This window comes from Marmota flaviventris, chromosome 11 (assembly GCF_047511675.1).
Source record: "Marmota flaviventris isolate mMarFla1 chromosome 11, mMarFla1.hap1, whole genome shotgun sequence".
NCBI lineage: Eukaryota > Metazoa > Chordata > Mammalia > Rodentia > Sciuridae > Marmota > Marmota flaviventris.
Genome location: NC_092508.1, coordinates 40,590,586 through 40,598,241, shown reverse-complemented (window position 1 = coordinate 40,598,241; position 7,656 = coordinate 40,590,586).

Genomic DNA, 7,656 nt, shown 5'->3' with positions numbered 1-7,656 from the left:
TCTCAACCACTGAGACACATGACCAGCCCAATTTTTGTATTATATTAGAGACAGGATCTCACTGAGTTACTTAGCGCCTCATCTTTGCTGAGGCTGGCTTTGAACTTGAGATCCTCCTGTCTCAGTCTCCTGAGCTGCTGCAATGATAGACGTGTACCATAGCTCCTGGCCATTGACAACTCTTATAAAAAGCTTCCAAACACAGGTCACAGAACAATACAAATTTATTAAATGATAATTTGGAAATACAATGTGTGTGTATGAATACACATAAGTAGTGATTTTAATGATAATTTGGAAATACAATGTATGTGTAGTAGTGATTTTTTTTAATATTTATTTATTTATTTTAGTTCTCGGAGGACACAACATCTTTGTTTGTATGTGGTGCTGAGGATCGAACCTGGGCTGCACACATGCCAGGCGAATGCGCTGCCTGCCGCTTGAGCCACATCCCCAGCCCAGTAGTGATTTTTTTTAATTGAAGAAGAAATTATTCATTTTGTATACCATCTTTATTTTATATATGATGGCTGGTTAATTTATATAAGTGTTGAGAGTGTGAATTGAATCTGAGTTCATACAAATCATTTTCACTTCTTCCTAAAACAATAATGTACAAATAGCATCTCTGTGTAATTGCTTAACCTTGAAAAACAATTTTCAGAAAGAATAGTGAATGGCGTGATATTTAAAATAAAATGCTACTAATTTAATTAGGTAGAATTTCTTGATATTAAGATTAAAGTTGAAATGCAAAAGAACATTTTTCTGTTTTTTTGTGATATAATACATACATATGTTTAGAGCTAACCATATGTTTCATCTGTATATCAACTATATGTTAATACAGCATTTTCCAGTTTTGTATTTATTTCTGTATCTATGCTTATATCTCTGTGTATACATGAAATTTATAGTGGATATGTATACTTATATTCATATGTAGGTATATATATCTGTGTTTCTATGATGAACTTTATTCTATAATCCATGGCTATGGAAAAAGTGCCTGATACTTAGCTTTCATCATAACCACATTCAAGGGTTGCTTGATGTAAAAGACACCATGCACTCTTTGACTTCATCTTGTACAGGATTGCTACATCATTACTCCAGTATTTAATAAATTTCACTTCTTTCATTAATGCATGACAAACAACAAAACCTGTGACTCCTGTATAGAGTGGCTGCTCTCCCCTGACAACCACCATTAGGTGCAATCCGTGCCAGCAGGTAAGGCCCCTAAGGCTGAAGGTTTGTCAACCATCTGGCTGTTGTGCTATTTACTTTCCAATCATCACAGTTATTTTCTTTATTGCCTTGAAAGGTGAATTGGTCACTTCCTTGATTTTGAAGTTTGATCATTTTTTTCAGAATATTTTTATACCTTAGGCTACTGAAGACAATATTTTTCAAAGCTTGTCAAATTTATTTTATTATTATGAATATAAAAAGCATAGAGTTTAATGCTCATATTGTGGGCAGTGGTGATATCTGAATCTTGTTAAAAGTTTGTGTGATTTTTTTTCAAATTTTTATAAAAATTGTGGTAACAAGAATGATAAAAAGCAATAGTTTCGTGGTTACAGAAAGCATGAGTAGGGTGCCAAAGAAGGCAAGAACCGTTTCCTTGATACATGTAATTATGTTCTGATGTTGACTCTGTGTAAGCATAGATAGTATATAAAACTAACACATTATGTCTTGGGGTGCTGTTGCAATTTTTCTGGACATTTCTTCACTAAAATAATCCCTAATAACAACATATCTGGGATGTTGTTTTTCATCTGCCTAATATAGACTATTTCCACCCCAAGCTCTCTATTCCCTAGTGACTTCCAGCTTCTTCTTTTGATGTCTTTATTCATGAAGGTAGGATTCTTTAAAACAACCCAGCCTGGTGGCTGTCTGCACAGCTCTTCTAGTCTGGATATTATAGCAATAAACACTGATTTTTTTTTCAATGTTTATGGGCTTATTATAATTATACACAAAAGTGATATTCTTTGTGGTATATTCGTGTATGCCAATAACATAATTTGATTCATTTCATTACCGATTCCTCCACCTTTCTCTCTTCTTCTCCCTCACCTTGATCCCCTTTCTCTGCTCTATTTGTTTCTGTTCTAATTTTCCTGAAATCTCTTCTTTATTACTTTTTTATCTCAAGCTTCCACATATCAGAGAACACATAACAACCTTTGAAATTCTGAGTCTGATTTACTTCAGTTATTATGATCTTCTCCAGTTCCATTCATTCACTGGCAAATAACATAATTTGGCTCTTCTTTATGGCTTAGTAAAATTCCATTATATGTGAACCACATTTTCTTTATCTGGGAATATATTGTGAATTGTGTTGCTATAAATATCCGTATACATGTATCACTGTAGTTTATTGGCTTTATGTCTTTTGGATAAATACCTGGGGGTGGTTTAGCTTGGTCACATGGTGGTTCCATTGCTAGTTTTTTGAGGAATCTTAATACTCACTCATTTACTGTCTCACCAATAGTGTTTCTTTCCAGGGTAAAGGAACATCCTAACTAGCATTAATTTTTATTTTTATTTTTTAGATGTGTATCATTCCAACTGAAGTGAAATGAAATATCAGAATAGTCTTGATTCTCATTTCCCCAATTGCTGATGATATTGAACAATTTTTCATGTATTTGCTGACATTTGTATTTATTATTTTGAGAAATGTCTGTTTAATTCTTTTCCCATTTATTGATTGGATTACTTATTTTTTGGTGTTATTTGAGTTCTTTATATATTCTTGATATTAATCCTATATCAGGGAGTTACTGGAAATGGTAATATAGAACACTGATGAAGAAACGGAAGATGATGGTAGAAGATGGAATGTGCCTGCATATTCTTGGATAGGTAGAATTTATGTTGTTAAAATTTCAGGATCACAAAAATCAATCTGTGTATTCAGTGCAATCCCCATCATCTAAATACCAATGACATTTTTCACAGGACAAGAAAATAAACAGTCCTAAAATTTGTAAGGAAGAATAAAAGACTCAGAATAGCAAAGCAGTTCTGAGCCATCAGAGGAGTGCTGGAGGAATCATGATACCCTACCCACAAATTATACTACAGAGCTATAGAAACAAAACAGTGTTGTATTTACATAAAGCCAGAACTACAGTATAATAGGGGAAAATCTACAAAAACACAGTGATGTAATTCTTGACATAGGCACCTCAAAACACACTGGAGAAACAATAACCATTTAAACAAATCATACTAGGGAAACTGAATATCCCTTTATAGAATAATGAAACTAGATCCCCATCTCTCACTCTTAACTCTGAGTTGACTAAAGACCTAGGAATTAAACCAGAAACTTTGCACCTGCTAAAAGGAAATATAGGGTCAGCACTCTAACATATAGTTGTAGGCAGCAACTAAACTTCCTCAATTTGACTCCTAAAGCTCAGTAAAAAAATAAAATAAAATAAAATAAAATCAAGAATCAATAAATGGGGTGGCATCAAATTAAAAATCTTTTGCACAGTAGAAGAAATAATAGAGAGCTTACAGAATAGGTAAAAATATTCTGCAGACACTTAGTTCAGCTCTTTATCCCACAACTGACACCACAGCAGCCATGCATTTACATGAGTCTGTTTGACTAAGTGGTTCCAAAGAGGAGAGTGAAAGGAAGGGAAGGAAGGGGATATGGGGATAAGAAGAACAGTAGAATAAAACAGACATTATTACTTTATTTATATATATGACTACATGATCAGCATGATTCTACAACATGTACAATAATAAAAATTTGAAATTATACCCCATCTATGAATGATATACCAAAGTGCATAAATACATTCTACTTTTATGCATAGGTAATTTAAACAAATTTTAAAAATTTAAAAAAATACTTTTTATAACTTTTCTAGTTTTTAGATTTACACAAAAGTTACAAAAGCAGTACATGTATTTAATTATATTTTTTCATTAAGTTTTGCTTAATGTTAAGATTTTATATTATCATAGTGCAATTTGTCAAAACTGAGTATGAGATTGGTTTATTACCATTAATTCTGAATATTTGGAGCAGGTGTTTCACAAATAACACCATCTCTATTGTAGTACCCTGACCAAGATAGCATATTGTATTTTCTCCTTAGTCTCCTCTAGACTGAAACTATTTCTTCAACTTTTGTTGTTTTCATAGTCATTAATGTTTTAAAGATAGTTTGGCCAGCTATTTTGTAAAATTTAATTCAATCTGATTTTCTCTGATGATTATTTTCATCTCTAACCAGGGGTTACAGTTTTGGAGAAGAAGATCACAGAGATAAAGCACTCTTCTCATCACATCATATTGAGGAAACAAAAACATAAGCCTGGTATGATAACTGATGTCAACCTATTATTCACTGAAGGTAGTGTTAAGTATGTCTGGTCCATTAACTCCCAAGGGATTATTTTTCCCTTCCTATTCTTCATTGTTTAAAGTGAATCCCTTAAGTTCAGTCTATATTCAAGGTGATGGTGTGGGTAGACATGAGTATTTCATCTCCTGGAGAGGTAAGTATCTACATATTTTTAAAATTATCTAAGGAAGACTTATTTTTCCTTCCCTTTATTTATTTAATAAACCCTTTATTTGTATCCCAAAGGGCTCATATATTTTAATATAAGGTGGTAACCAATTCTCTTGATTTCTTGCTCTTTGTTCTTTTTTCTTTGTTGATAGCAGTTAATATTATAGCTATATTTTTTATCATTTTGAGCAATGCTTTAGTTGTGTTTTGCAAAATTTTATATGATTTAAAATGTTAATTGATATAATTGTATATCAAAATTATTTTGTGAGGTCTTTTCTCACTTATGTGACCACTTACCAATGCCTCTTTTAATTGTAAAAATTAAGGGGATTTTTCAGATAACATTTCAGTATTAATTTATAGTTTAATTCCATTGTGATCAGAAAGAATCCTCTTTCAAATATTTAAAACACATTGAGGCTTATTTTATGACCCAGAATAGGGTTCATTTTGTTGATACTTCCACATATGCATGAAGAAGAATGTCAAGTAAGATATAGAACAAGTATCTTAAATGTCAAGGAAGTCAAATTAAAAATCACTATTTTATAACTCTTTTATAACCTGAGTTTTTTCTGACTGTTATGCTAATGACTAATAGGGAAGTATTATTTTCTTATTATAAATTTTAAAATTAAAGTAAGCATATTAAGTTGAATTTAAAAATTAAAATATTCTTAATATTAAATTAAATATTATAAAAGAGTACACTGCACTTGCATTTGATCTACTTTTCCTGACAGTTCTGTCAGATTTTTCTTCATACATTTCAAGTTTTGTTTTATTTTATTTTATTTTATTTTATCAATGTTTTAGGCTTCACAGTGCTCACATGTAACTTTTCAATATGTACTCATAACTTCATGTATAAATTTACATTATCCCTCATAGCACTTTGTAATATTTTTTAATGCATATTCATGATATGTATAAAATATATTTAAGTATTAAATTGATAATAATATATAACTACATCATAAACTCTAGAGTTTATTATTATTTAGTCAATTATCTGTAAAATATTTTAAAATAAATATACTTATTATATTTACCCATACTTTGCATTTTTGTACCATTTATTCTTACTCCCTCTGGCCATTTTTTAAATCGCTTATTTATCTGATTTTCAGCTGCTTTATTTTACATGATAGTCTGTTTTACAACTTTGTGTGGTTTTCTTTAAATCTTCCCTATACTTGCAATATAGCTTTCAACATATTTTAAAATTTCTAGCCATGATTTTGATAAGTAGTTTGGTATTTTTCCCATCTATTATTCTAATTATGTTATACTTTACTGCTTAATATTCCACCAGTTATGGAAGTTTTAGTCATTTGAACTTAATCTTTTTCTCATCATGCTTTACTTTGCAAAAATTCTATTGCTCTGTCTCTGAGTATTTTTTCTTTAGTGTTTAATTTTCTTATATATGTATTTTTATTTTAGATAATATCTATGTCATCTCCAGAAGCTCCATTGACATTTTTATAATTCCTTTGTATCTGTGATATTTTTATAAAATTTATTATATTTGCTTCTTGGTCTTCCCTTAACTTTCCATGATCTCACCATTTCTAGGTTATTTCTATTTTTTGCTATGAGTTTTACTCTTAATGTCTTTTAGATCGCTACTTGTTTACATACTGGCAATTTTTAAATTGGTGTCTATTCTTGTAATTTTTCACTATTGGCTGTAGGATTTTGTCATGACACTTTAATGAATACTGAGCTTTGTTTGAATATGTTTTTAAACGGTTTGCCCATTGTTTGAAATAGTGGCTCTAGAGCAGCCTTATTTGGAGCTAATTTTACTTCTCTCTAAAGCAAATGGATGAAGACTCTACCTGGTGCTTTAGGTATTTCAAGTTCTCTGCATGTTAGAAACACAAATTATTCCCATCCCTCAAAAATGTTCACCCTACTTACTGCTTCCTGATGTGAAATGTGCCCTCTCTCACATGGGACCATCAGTGCCAAGCCTGTATCTTTAGTAAAAATTTCTGGAAGTTTTCTGGACCTCTCACTTTCTATGTAGCACTGTTCTTTTTATTATTTTACCCTGCAGATTCTCAGTAATCTCGAATTCTGATCTCTTCCAGCTCAATTCTGGTGAGTCTGATGGCTGTATTCAGTTCTTACCTGCACTATGGCCTGGAATCTTCCTCCAGATAATAACCTACAAAGCATCTACTTTGTTTCCTTCTCTCAGCTATCATTTTTATGTAGTTTCTGTTGTCTAAAATTGGAAAAGCTTTGTTTGATAGACTTTATCTAGCTTGCTATTTGTTCATACAGAGAAACTAATTCCTATAGCAATTAGTCATGCATAGATGGAAACAAAAGTTGTATCCAAACCTTCATTTTCTAATAAGTGGATTATTTAGAAATGTATAAAATGTAATTGCAAATTCATCTCCCAAGACAAATCAGAAAGACAACACAAAATTAAAATTATTAAAAATTAAATATTATGTCATATTGTATTAGAGTGTTTTATCACTTTTATTTACATTAAATAAATATTTTTAATTAACACCTTTTCACTATAATTTGTTTAAAGCAAGCTAGCAATAATTAAAAAAATACAGATCCCATGTAGACAGTTTTCTTAATATTTTAGTTTACTTATATTCTCTCAAAATTAATTTGGGGTACAGGACCATAAGGGATATTGCAAATGTATGTATTTCTAGAAACTGCATTAGTCTTTTAATACATTACTTCTGGATGACAAACAACAAAATAATTTTTAAAAATTAATAACAGGCTGGAGATATAATTAAGATGGTAGAGTGTTTGGCTTGAATGCACAAGGCCCTGGGTTCAATCTCCAGCACTACAAAAAAAATTAATAACATCCAATAAAATGGAAAACTTTTATTTGTGATTTGCAGTACTAAGTGGTTTTTAACATGTTGAAGGATGTAATAAAGGTATATCTTTTCAAAATGCTTTGTATGGATTTAAAATAATCTGTTTTCATTCTAAATAATTATTTTACACCTAAAAGTATACACAAAACTAGCTATTTGAAAAAAAATAAATCCTTGAAGAAATTTTCCAATTCCAGTTTGTTAAGTAA